This window comes from Protopterus annectens, chromosome 13.part0 (genome assembly GCF_019279795.1).
Source record: "Protopterus annectens isolate FY-2018-M chromosome 13.part0, PAN1.0, whole genome shotgun sequence".
Taxonomy (NCBI): domain Eukaryota; kingdom Metazoa; phylum Chordata; order Ceratodontiformes; family Protopteridae; genus Protopterus; species Protopterus annectens.
The window spans coordinates 361644209-361656997 of record NC_056747.1 but is presented as its reverse complement, the minus strand read 5'-3'; the positions used below and the strand labels follow the sequence as shown (position 1 = coordinate 361656997).

The window sequence follows — 12789 nt, the reverse complement described above, 5'->3', positions numbered from 1 at the left end:
GCCCAGTGAGTGGCGCACAGCTACAGTTATCCCACTCCACAAGGGGGGAATCCATCTTGGATCCTGGGAACTACCGTCTCATCAGTCTGATGAGCCTGATCTGCAAGGGCATGGAATGCATTATCATGGAACTTATAAACAAAGACATTGGCAACCTTCAAACACTGAACCTCACCCAGTTTGAGTTTGTAAAGGGCTGAGCTTGTCTCCTGAACCTGACTTCTTCGAATCAGTCTCCAGAGCTGTGGGCAAGGGTAAGGCGGTCCACACATCCTATCTGGACCTCGGCAAGGCCTTCGACACCATCCCCCACTCTGGAATCAAAGATAAACTTACGAAGCTGGGCATAAATCCCTATGTCACTTGATGGGTTGCCAACTGGCTTACTGACAGAACCCAGACTGTAAAAGTAGCCGACTCCAAATCCAGCTCCAGACAAGTGGAGTACCTCAGGGTTCAGTCCTGGGACTGCTCTTGCTTGGCATCTACTTGTCTGAAGTACAGGCCAACACTAAGGGACTCTGGCTAACAAAGTTCACAGATGACTGCAAACTGGGAGCCATTATTGAATCCCCAGATGATGTGGATATTCTACAAAAGGACCTTACAGAAATTAGAAGTTATGTACTCACCATAACGTTCCATCTGAGTAGGTAGTTCATTTGTCTGCAACCTGTGGGTTACGGATCCGATATCGGATCCGAGCCGGCAACTTGTTTCAAGCTAATGGATCCGAGCTCCTAGCCCCTCCCTTCACCCATAATCCCCTGCCAACCCCTCCATGACCTCAGATCGAGTTTGCCTCTCCATATATATCCGACAAAGGATATCTAAAAAAATACTAATAGATCCAAGAAGGTCAGGGGGAAGGAGGGGGGGATGGTTGCAGACAAATGAACTACCTACTCAGATGGAACGTTATGGTGAGTACATAACTTCTAAATCTGAAGTAGGAATGTTCATTTGTCTGCAACCTGTGGGACAGAGTCCCCAGCTACCTGCACCCTGGGTGGACATCATGGAAGGATATTACGAAGCACAGCAGAGCCAAAGGATGCTCTCCCTCTAGAAAGCAGGTCTAGCTTGTAGTGGTTGATAAAGGTATGAGATGAAGCCCAAGTGGCTGCAGAACAAATATCATCCAAGGGAACTCTAGACTTGAAGGCCGCAGAAGTAGAAATGGAGCGAGTGGAATGAGCACGAACTCCTTCTGGTGCGGGCCTACCCGAGGCTTGATAAGCTAGCAGGATACATTGGGAAATCCAGCGAGATAACGATACTTTAGAGATAGCTTTCCCCAAATTAAATTTGGCAAAGGAAATGAACAGCTGGTCAGATTGTCTATGGCCAGCCGTCCTATGGGTATAAAAATGAAGCTGCCTATGAACATCTAATGAGTGCAGCTTGTATTCACCCTTATTTTGATATTTAGGGAAGAAAACTGGTAAATTGATGGATTGGTTTATGTTGGTTTCTGATGCTATCTTGGGAAGAAAGGAGGGATTGATCCTGAGGTACACTCTATCAGGATGAAAGATCAGATACGGAGGTTTTATGGAAAGAGCCTGAAGTTCTGACACTCTTTTCGCAGAAGTAATGGCTACAAGGAATGCCGCTTTCCATGACAAGAATTTGAGGTCCACTGTAGCAGCGGGTTCAAAGGGTGGAGCAGTCAAGGCTTGAAGAACTAAAGTAAGATCCCATGGGGGTACGGCTTCTTTTACAGGAGGTGTAAGTAAAAGGGTACCCTTGAGAAAGGTTTTACACAATTTGGCTGACATCAAGGGTCCTGTATCATGTCCCACATGATAATGAGAAATGGCTGCCAATTGAACTTTGACAGTTGAACAACTAGCACCTTCTTGAAAGAGTTCAGTTAGGAAATCTAAAATGGATGTGAGAGGGGCCGTAAAGGGATCTAGCTCTCGGCGCTCCACCCAGATGGAAAAACGTTTCCATTTGCTGTAATATACCTTCCTGGTGGAGGGTTTATGTGCTGCCACGAGGATGGCTTTGACTTGTGAAGAGATACCAGGAGTCCTAACTAGGAGTGGAACTGGAGCAACCAAGCTGTCAGTTTCAGATTGTCCAGGTTTGGAGTTGGTAAGTCCAATGGATGGGAGATGAGATCCGGGATGGGATCTAGAATCCAAGGGTGATTCACAAGGTGAGACCACAGGTAAGGGAACCAAATTTGTCGAGGCCAGAATGGAGCAATGAGAATAATTTTGCTCCCCAATCGCGAGGCTTTCTGTAACAGTTGTAACATCATTGGAAGAGGAGGATAGGCATAGAGTAGACCGGGTGGCCAAGCATGCACCAGAGCGTCTCTTGGAGATTCCCCTGGTGGGGGGATTAGAGCGAAGAAATTGTCGCATTTGGCATTTGATGGAGATGCAAAAAGATCGCAGCAGGGTTGCCCCCATGTTGCGAATATCTGCTTCGCTACTAGAGGATTGAGAGACCACTCATAGGGGGTAAGAAGGGTGCGGCTGAGCTTGTCCGCTAGGATGTTGGTCCTCCCCGGAATGTGCGTTGCAATCAGAAAGCGGTTGGTGGAGATCGCCCATTCCCACACTCTCATGGCTTCGCGGCAAAGAGGATAAGATCTGGTTCCCCCCTGTTTGTTGATATACCAGAACTATGAAACAGAAAGAAGGGACCAGCACTCAAAGGCAGCAGTTAAAATATATATTTAATTAGATTGTAACAACAACCTAATGTATAATGCACATACCGGTTTCGGCCAACAATGCCTTTCTCAATGTGTCTTATCCAAACAATTTTAATTACAGCCCATAATGCATTCAGCTAACAATTTATACTGCCTTCTTAAAGTGGTATGTTCCACATTCATTCTATATTGCTGACAGTTTAGCTAAACACATAGACTCCATATTTTGCAAATGAATTCACCAAAATAAACCTGTTACCTACAACAAAGTATAACTTCAATGTTGTTTTTGTAATCAACCTGTAATTTATACATATTTATATGGTGAAATCCATTTATAACAACAATATTAAACCAGATATGAGTACTATTAATTATATGTTATGAATGAAAATTTGTGAAATATTTAACATATTTTGACTTTTTAGGGTACATCTGCTGGACGACAGGTTATATATCCAATGTAATGCATGGAAAGATGCAAGAAATTTAAGGCATAATAATAGTTACTAAAAATTATGGTAATAATGCTATGTCTGGGATAATATATCACATGTAGATCAATATTATTCCACTGTGAATATCACATTGTATACCATTTATCCTTCATATACATGGTATTCATTAAGTCCGGGTTTAAAAAGGGCCCCAAGTGTAGTAATCCATCTTTCTTCCATATTATTTAATCTATTGTGCCAACCCATTTTGAAATTCCTATGTGATTGTATTCTGTCTATAATAGTGAACTGAAATGAAGCAGTAGTGTGTTGTCTAGTGTGTTTGTATAGTGCGTTGGTTATGCGTTTGTTTCGAATGGCACTTAAATGTTCACTAATTCTGATCCTCATAGGCCTAGAAGTCTGGCCTACGTAAAAAGCAGAGCAAGAACATTGTGCCAAATATGTCACCCAGTCCGAACTGCAGTTTCCAAATATTTTGATGTTAAAAATTTTTGGTGTATTTTTACTGGTGAATTCTTTTGTTTTGCGAATATGTTGACATAGACTGCAGTGTCCACATGGATAACAGCCAACCAATGTGTCTCCAAATAATGTGGTTTGGTGTTGTATACCAGGAAGGCTGCGTTTGTAATGTGCAAAATTGGACTGTATATTTCGTCCTCTTCGATAGGAAAATGAACAATTTTCTGGAAGAATATCCCTGAGAAAGGAATTGGACTGTAAGGTTCCCCAATGTTTTTCAACAACTTTTCTGAACCATTTGGTATTATTACCATATGTGGTGATCAACCTGATAGGTTGTTTAGCTGACTGAAGCCCTTCTGTAGATTTATTGTATTGAAGTAAATCCTCACGTCTTTTTTTGTCAATTTGTGCAACTGTGTTGTTAAGTCGGTTGATATTATATCCTCTGTCTGTAAATCTGGCAGTTAATTCACAAGTTTTTTTGTGATATTCCATATCGGATGAGCAAATCCTTTTAAGCCGTATATATTGTGATTTTGGAATATTGGTAATGATGTGGTGGGGATGGGAACTTGTTGCATGTAGAATAGTGTTATATTGCGGAAATTTTCGATGTATTGTTGTTGACAAAGTATGATCTTCCAGTCTATTAATCAATACATCCAAAAACACAATTTCTGTATACCCAATGTTGATGGTAAATTCTATGTCCCATGGGTTTTTGTTAAGATATGCCACGAACTTGGTAAGAACCTCTCGGCACGTAATAATACCAAATGGTTCAGAAAAATTGTTGAAAAACATTGGGGAACCTTACAGTCCAATTCCCTTCTCAGGGATATTCTTCCAGAAAATTGTTCATTTTCCTATCGAAGAGGACGAAATATACAGTCCAATTTTGCACATTACAAACGCCGCCTTCCTGGTATACAACACCAAACCACATTATTTGGAGACACATTGGTTGGCTGTTATCCATGTGGACACTGCAGTCTATGTCAACATATTCGCAAAACAAAAGAATTCACCAGTAAAAATACACCAAAAATTTTTAACATCAAAATATTTGGAAACTGCAGTTCGGACTGGGTGACATATTTGGCACAATGTTCTTGCTCTGCTTTTTACGTAGGCCAGACTTCTAGGCCTATGAGGATCAGAATTAGTGAACATTTAAGTGCCATTCGAAACAAACGCATAACCAACGCACTATACAAACACACTAGACAACACACTACTGCTTCATTTCAGTTCACTATTATAGACAGAATACAATCACATAGGAATTTCAAAATGGGTTGGCACAATAGATTAAATAATATGGAAGAAAGATGGATTACTTCACTTGGGGCCCTTTTTAAACCCGGACTTAATGAATATCATGTATATGAAGGATAAATGGTATACAATGTGATATTCACAGTGGAATAATATTGATCTACATGTGATATATTATCCCAGACATAGCATTATTACCATAATTTTTAGTAACTATTATTATGCCTTAAATTTCTTGCATCTTTCCATGCATTACATTGGATATATAACCTGTCATCCAGCAGATGTACCCTAAAAAGTCAAAATATGTTAAATATTTCACAACTTTTCATTCATAACATATAATTAATAGTACTCATATCTGGTTTAATATTGTTGTTATAAATGGATTTCACCATATAAATATGTATAAATTACAGGTTGATTACAAAAACAACATTGAAGTTATACTTTGTTGTAGGTAACAGGTTTATTTTGGTGAATTCATTTGCAAAATATGGAGTCTATGTGTTTAGCTAAACTGTCAGCAATATAGAATGAATGTGGAACATACCACTTTAAGAAGGCAGTATAAATTGTTAGCTGAATGCATTATGGGCTGTAATTAAAATTGTTTGGATAAGACACATTGAGAAAGGCACTGTTGGCCGAAACCGGTATGTGCATTATACATTAGGTTGTTGTTACAATCTAATTAAATATATATTTTAACTGCTGCCTTTGAGTGCTGGTCCCTTCTTTCTGTTTCATAGTTGTGGTTTGGACCGAGCACCAACTGTCCTGCGTGCGTGCCTTGTATGCTGTTGATATACCAGACCACTGACATGTTGTCTGAGTGAATTGCAATCGCTCCTGCGGGAAGGAAGCTCTGAAGTGCTTGCAATGCTAACAGCACCGCTCTCATCTCCAGAACGTTGATATGCAGGGAGGTCTCTGTATCGTTCCACGTGCCTTGGACTGTCCTGCCTGAGTAATGCCCCCCCACCCAAGGCGGGAAGCGTCCGTGGTCACCGTGGCGATGGGGGGAGAGGTGCAGAAGGGTCGGCCCGTATGGAAGTTTGATGCTTGGAGCCACCATAGTAACGCCCTTCTGCAAGCCTTGCTGATAGCAATGGGATGGTGGAGAGGGAGTGATAGGATGGATCATTGCACTAACAGAGTCCATTGTAGGACTCGCATGTTCAAGCGGGCGCATGGAAGGAGTGTAATCGCTGCTGCCATAGAGCCTAGTGCCCTCAGGATCAATTCTGCTGGTGAAGCCTCTGAAAGAAGGATAGCCCGCACATGGAGTTGAAGATTTCTGATTCTCTCCATAGTTAGGAAGGCTCGCAAATCTCTGGTGTTTATTCTGGCACCTATAAATTCTATGATCTGTGTTGGAGCCAGTAGGGATTTGCCGACATTGATAGTAATGCCTAGTTGTGGGGCTAGATGGAGAAAGAAGTCTCGGGCTGTGCAAAGTAGATGCCTTGTTGGTGCGGTCAGGAGCCAGTCGTCCAGGTACTGGAAGACCTGAATTCCCTGGAGTCTCAGGTGGGCCGCAATCACTGCTAACACTTTGGTGAACACCCGGGGGGCTGTGGTGAGGCCAAAGGGAAGGACCCTGAACTGGTAGTGACTGGCTCCCAGATGGAAGTGAAGGAACCTCCTGGATCGTTTGTCCATTAAGATGTGGTAATACGCATCCTTGAGGTCTATAGAGCACATCCAATCGTTCTCCCTCAGAAGGGGAGGATAGATTGAAGAGTGACCATTCGGAATTTTTCCTTGGTTGCTGACAGGTTCAAGCGGGAAAGGTCTAGGATGGGTCTCAGATCCCCCGTCTTTTTTGGCACCAAAAAGAACCTGGAGTAGAACCCTAATCCGAGCTGGTCTTGGGGGATGGGCTGGATGGCTCTTTTTCTTAGCAGCTGCTGTATTTCTGCAGCTGCAGCCTCCCTGTGATCGGGTGGTACATCGGGGAGGTTCTTGGATTGGGGGACATGGAGAATTGGTATCTTGTATCCTCTGGATATGATGCGAAGCACCCAGCGGTCTGTTGTGATGGACTCCCATGCCGCTAGATGCTTCGAAAAACGCCCCCCGACTGCCTCCAGAGTGGAGCAGTCGGGCAACCCCTCAGGGTTGCTGCACGGGCCGTTCAGAGAAAGGTTCTCTGGACCCAAAATTTCTCTGAGCCCCTCTGCCCCTAGGGCGACATCCTCCCTGTCCACCTCTGCCACGGTAGGACTGGTTGTCCGCATCTGGTTGTGATTGTTGTGATTTTTGGAACCACATCTTCTTCTGACCCTTTTGGTTACTTGAAAAAGACCGCTGGGGAGCAGAGAAGCGGACTCCGATGGCAGACAACGTCTTCCCATCCTTCTCGCTCTGGACAAGCGTTTCGCAAACTGTTTTGCCAAAAAGGGCAGAACCGTCGAAGGGGGCGTTCACGAAGGACGCTTTAAAAGGCTCCGTAAAGTCGCAATGACGGAGCCAGGCCTGACGTCTCATAACTAGGCCTGCTCCGCTGGCCCTAGCGGCTCCCTCTGTGGTGTGGGACAATAGCCGCATAGAGGTGTTAGAAATAGATCTTAGAATGGCCAATCGGGTGGAGTATAAATGTTTATCCTCCTCCGACATGGACTCAGGGGGGGATGCAGCGTATTCTTTGACAAGATCCCGCTGCATCCTGATGACATGTGCCATGTAGTTCAGAGACATTACAGAGAAGGTCGCTGAACTAAAGACTCGCTTCCCTAAGTGATCCATCAAACGAGACTCTTTGCTCGGTGGATGGACTGAGGGACTCTCCTGAGCTAATTCCCTCTTTGTGGCTGCCGCCGTCAACATGGCATCTACAGGGGGGCCCTTACTCCAATGAGACTGGTCAGAGGGGGGGGCTAAGAATCCTATCCGGCCGTTTGGGTATTGGCTCCATGGTGTCCGAATCCTTCCATGCCCTGGTGGTAATAAGGTCCACCAGGGGATCGGCTGGAGGGGACACCCAGGAGGTAGACAGGCCTGCCTCGAATGCCTCCAGAAACACGGACTCGTCAGATGAAGACTTGGGGGCAGACCACCCACCTCTGATTCTTAGCATCTCCATGATGTCTCCAAAGGAGACATCCTCAGGGGGTGATCTTGGGGAGCCTTCCCCTTCCTCCAAGTCCGTGTCTTCAGTTAAGGACTCAGGGGAGTCCACGTGCCTCCTTTTGCACTTATGCTTGCGGGGAGCTTCCTCGGGGGAACTGTCCAAGGAGCCCTCACCAGCGACATCTTGTTCCAATGGAACTATCTGTGACATCGAAGCAGGCTGTCCCTTTGACCGGGTGATGGAAGCCTGGCCCAGCAGAGAGGGAGTGCAGGGAGGAGTCGATGCAAGGGCCGGGGGTCCGGATGCTCTCAACAGAGCCCTCTCCACAACATCAAATGCCGAGGGAGAGCCACTCTCCAATGGATCCGAAAGTCGGCTCCCACTCGGATCCGATGAAGGGATCGGAGCCGGTGCCGAGACCGTCGGATCCGAGGGACCAGTGTGCTCTGACCTGGATGGAGCCAAAGGCACACTGAATCCCCCGGATCCGAAGCTCGGACCACGGCTCCGAGAGGTCGGATCCGACAGACTTGAGGGTAGGGTCGGATCCGAAGTATACAGTACTGTCGGCGCCGACCCAGCCCCGGCTCCAAGGCTGCTCGGCTCCGAGTGCTCCGAACCCGGGTAGTGGGTCGGAGAAGGAGCAATTGGGTGGAAAAAAGGTGTCGAGCTTCCCCCCTGAGGGGGGGGAGGCAAGAGCACTCCCATCTGCAGCTGGGCCTGGATGAACCTTCGCATCATCTGGTCCAAGTCTGCATCAGATAAACTAAATGTAGATCTCGAAGAGGCCACCGAGGCAGGCCTGGAGTGCCGCCTCGATGACCTCGACGGAGATCGGGTTTCCTCCTCCTCGGGCCCCGAAGAGAAAGAAGGGGATCGGAGCCGAGGAGGAGGAGACCTAGAAGCAATGGAGGGAGAAGCCCGCTTAGCTGGCGGGGCCGAAACGGAGGTCTCGGCCCGCCGCTTTTGGTGCTTCTCCCTCCTGGCCTCCCTGTCCTCCGACACTTTGGCGGGAGTTTGAGTCCCAGTCGGGGGCAGGAGTGGCAACCATCACAGGCTGTGATGGAGCCACAGGAGTGGTAGAGGAAGCGGAGGCCGAAGCCGAATCCGGGGGTAGAAGTCCCACCAGGACCAGCTTCGACCTCCGCTCTTTCAGTGCCCTGGGGTTGAACGCTGCACAGATAGTACAGCCCAAGTTGAGGTGTTCAACCCCAAGGCACCGAACGCACCGAGTGTGGCCATCAGCCGGGGAGAGCTTATGGCCACACTCAGTACATTTCGAAAATATGGCTTTTGGGGCCTCAGCCATTCCCTTTTTTTTTTTTTTGTCAAAGAAAAGAAAAACAACTACACACACACACAGGCCCCAAAAGCACACCACAAACACTCACACACTAGCGACCAGCGAAGGGAGGGTATTAAGTAAACAAAAAAAAAAAAATAGGGAACCTAACTCAGACACACTTAAAAACAGTTAAGTTAAACAAAAAATTATTTTTCTGAAGAAAAAGTTAAGTTTTACTTATCACTTATCTGGAGCTCAAAAAGGATCCAGCCATCACAAGCGCGGCAAACTAGATCTGGGGTCATGGAGGGGTTGGCAGGGGATTATGGGTGAAGGGAGGGGCTAGGAGCTCAGATCCATTAGCTTGAAACAAGTTGCCGGCTCGGATCCGATATCGGATCCGTAAACCACAGGTTGCAGACAAATGAACATTCCTACTTCAGATCAGATGCTTTGTGCCAGAGCCATGGGCTCACGCTTAATGCCAAGAAATGTATAGTTATCCCCTTTGGGAAAAAACATGTACCCATGAATTACCACATAGGTGGCAGTACACTAAACACCAAAAGTGTGTTGAGAGATGTATGGACACAGGTGGACAGTGGTCTCACCTTTGATAACCACATCATCACAACAGTCAGAAAATCCTTCTATGTGGCACACCTCATCACTAAGGGATTTCATCCAGAAAAAAGGAGGTCATTGTGACACTGTACTCATCCCTGTTAGACCCATTATAGAGTACAACACCCCATTTGGTATGTACCGCACAAGACATCTGCAACAGCTGGAAAGGCCACAGAAATACCTCACTAAAAGAATCACAGGCCTAAAGCAGATGCCCTATGCTGACCATCTAAAAAAACTCCAGCTATACTCTGTGGCATATCGTCTACTCAGAGGCGATCTCTGCTTAACATAGAAGGCCATGTCAAACCCTGAGCTGTTGGACATTTTCCACTTAAAGAAATCCCAATCCCTCAGAATCACATGCTCCAGGGATCTAAACCTTGTCATCACAATGAACAAATCATGCTGGAGGGATAGGTTCCTGACCCAGAGACTCCTCATACTCTGGAAAAGATTGCCCATACATGTCAAGCAGAGTGCCTCCTTGACCCTCTTCAAAAGGAACCTTGACAATTGGATGGGAGATAGGAAATTCACCCCGGGGATCACGTCAGTCACCCTGCTAGACAGGGGTCCAGGGAAGTAAATATTGTGGGAAGAAATATCCAGGGAATTGTTATGGCTAGGCTTGTACAGGCCCTAGGGCTGATAGCCTAGTACCAACCTATGAATCTATGAACAACACTAGCAGCACTGCCCTCATCTCTAGGACACTGATGTGCAAGTTGGCCTCTAGTTGGGACCTTGTGTCTTGGACCGTCCTTACCAGATAATCCCCCCACCCCATCTGGGAAGCATTCGTGATCATTTTGATGAATGGCCGACCCAAGAGAATCTCATCAGAGTGGAGCCACCATGTGAGATCCTGTTTGCAGCGATTGGTAATCAAAATTAGGTGAGACATTGGTAGGTGCATCAGAGACCATTGGGAAGCAAGTAACCATTGCAAAATTTGCATGTGATACCTGCCTAGAGGAACAAGAGTAACTGATGCTGCCATGGACCCTAACATTTGTAGGATTAGTCTTGCTGGAACCCATTTGTTTCATAGAATTCATCTGATTTGTGATCCGATGCATTGAAGTCTTTCTGGGGGGAGTGAGGCAATTCCTGAAACAGTGTTTAAATGGGCTCCGATAAATTCTAATTGCTGAGCGGGTTGCAAGCTTGACTTCTCTAAATTTATGGTTATGACTAGAGATGTAAAGACGTGTAGAGTATAGTCTCTCACCTGTTCTGACACCTGGTGGTAGCAGTAAGGAGCCAGTCATCGAGGTAAGGAAATACTCAAAACCTTAGCAGTCTGAGATGAGCTGCTACCACTGCCATGCATTTGGTAAACACCCTGGGGCTGTGGTAAGTCCAAAGGTCAGTATTCTGAATTGGAAATGACTGGCTCCCAGCCAAAAGTGTAGATACCTCCTGGAGCTCTTGTCCATTTTTATATGGTAATAAGCATGCTGGAGGTCTTCAGAGCAAATTCAATCACCTTTTTCCAAGAATGGAAGTATCAACTGTATCTAGAGCATCCAGAATTTGGTTTGCTGAACAGCCTTGTGGAAGTGGCTGAGATCCAAGATGGGTTTCCATTCCCCTATCTTCTTGGGCAATAAAAATAATCTTGAGTAAAACCTGGTTTATGTTTGGTCTGGTGGGACTTTTTGGATGACTCTTTTGTCTAGCAGTCTCTGAATTTCTAAAGCTGCTGCTTCCCTGTGACTGGGCAGTACGTCCAGGAGTTTCTTCTGAGATGACGGGGGAACTGATAGTGGAATTTTGTAACCTCTGAATATTATTCCCTGCACCTATTTGTTATTAGTTAATATTTGCCAGGCAGATTGGTGCAGAGAGAGCCATCCCCAGACTGCCTCCAGAGGAGGGCAATTAGGCACCTGTTCAGGGGTGCTGGTAGGAAGTACCAGAGAAAGATTCCCTAGACCCCTGGTTGAGCAGTCCATTTCTGCCTCTGGATTGGTGTCTTCCATTACTTCTCCCTCTGCCCAGGGGAAAGTCTTTACCACATAAATCCTGGAAAGGCCCTTTGTATTTTTTAAACCCAAGTCTCCCACTTCTCTGGTTCATAGAGTAAGGCCTCTGAGGCATGGAGAAATGTACGCCTATGGCAGAAAGGGTCTTACCATCCTTTCCACATCTGGCTCAAGTGTCTTTAACCTTGGAATCAAAAAGGGTAGATCCGTCAAATGGACCATTAACGAATGATGCTTTTAATGGCTCTGCAAAGTTGCACAAGACCATGCAGGCATGCCTTCTAATGGCTATGCCTGAATCCGCTGCTCTGGACATCCCTTCAGCTGCGTAAGCAATCAGCTTCATGGACAAGTTAGAAATTGCATCAAGGGTCACTAGCTGAGAGGTAACTTTGCCCCTTACGCCTTCAGCCACTGTTTCTTCAAGGGTATCCAAGAGATCCTTGATCAGATCCCTCTTTAGTCTTGGAAAGTGTGCGATATAATTCAAGGACCTGACAGCAAAGGTCGTTAATGCATAAATGTGCTTCCCAATTCTATCCAAAGTCCTAGACTCCTTGTTAGGAGGATGGATAGTTGGACTTTCCTCAGCGAGTTCCCTTTTCAAGGCCACTGCTATCACAATGGCTTCAACAGATATTCCTTTGGACCAGTGAGGCTCATCTGTAGGGGTTGATAAGATATGATCACGCCTTTTGATAATTGGCTCAATGGCATCAGGCATCTTCCACTCCTGCTGAGTGATCAATTTAATGAGATCCCCAGCAGATGGAGAATCCAAGAAGAAAAGGGCTAGGCACAAAAAGCCTCCAGATATACTGACTCCTCCAAGGAAGGTTGGATGGAAGACCAGCCACCCCTCTGTTTCAGAATTTCTAAGATGGGCCCGAAGGAAAAATCATCAGGGGGTGACCTGGGGGAACATTCCCCTT

The 12789-nt window shown here is 45.9% G+C and overlaps 1 protein-coding gene across 1 annotated transcript in view; it reads right to left on the bottom strand.

The window, feature by feature from the left end:
• LOC122787322 (hepatocyte nuclear factor 6-like) overlaps positions 1-12789 on the bottom strand; it is a 347677-nt gene that overhangs the window by 222849 nt on the left and 112039 nt on the right. The gene's annotated exons all lie outside the window — the stretch shown is intronic.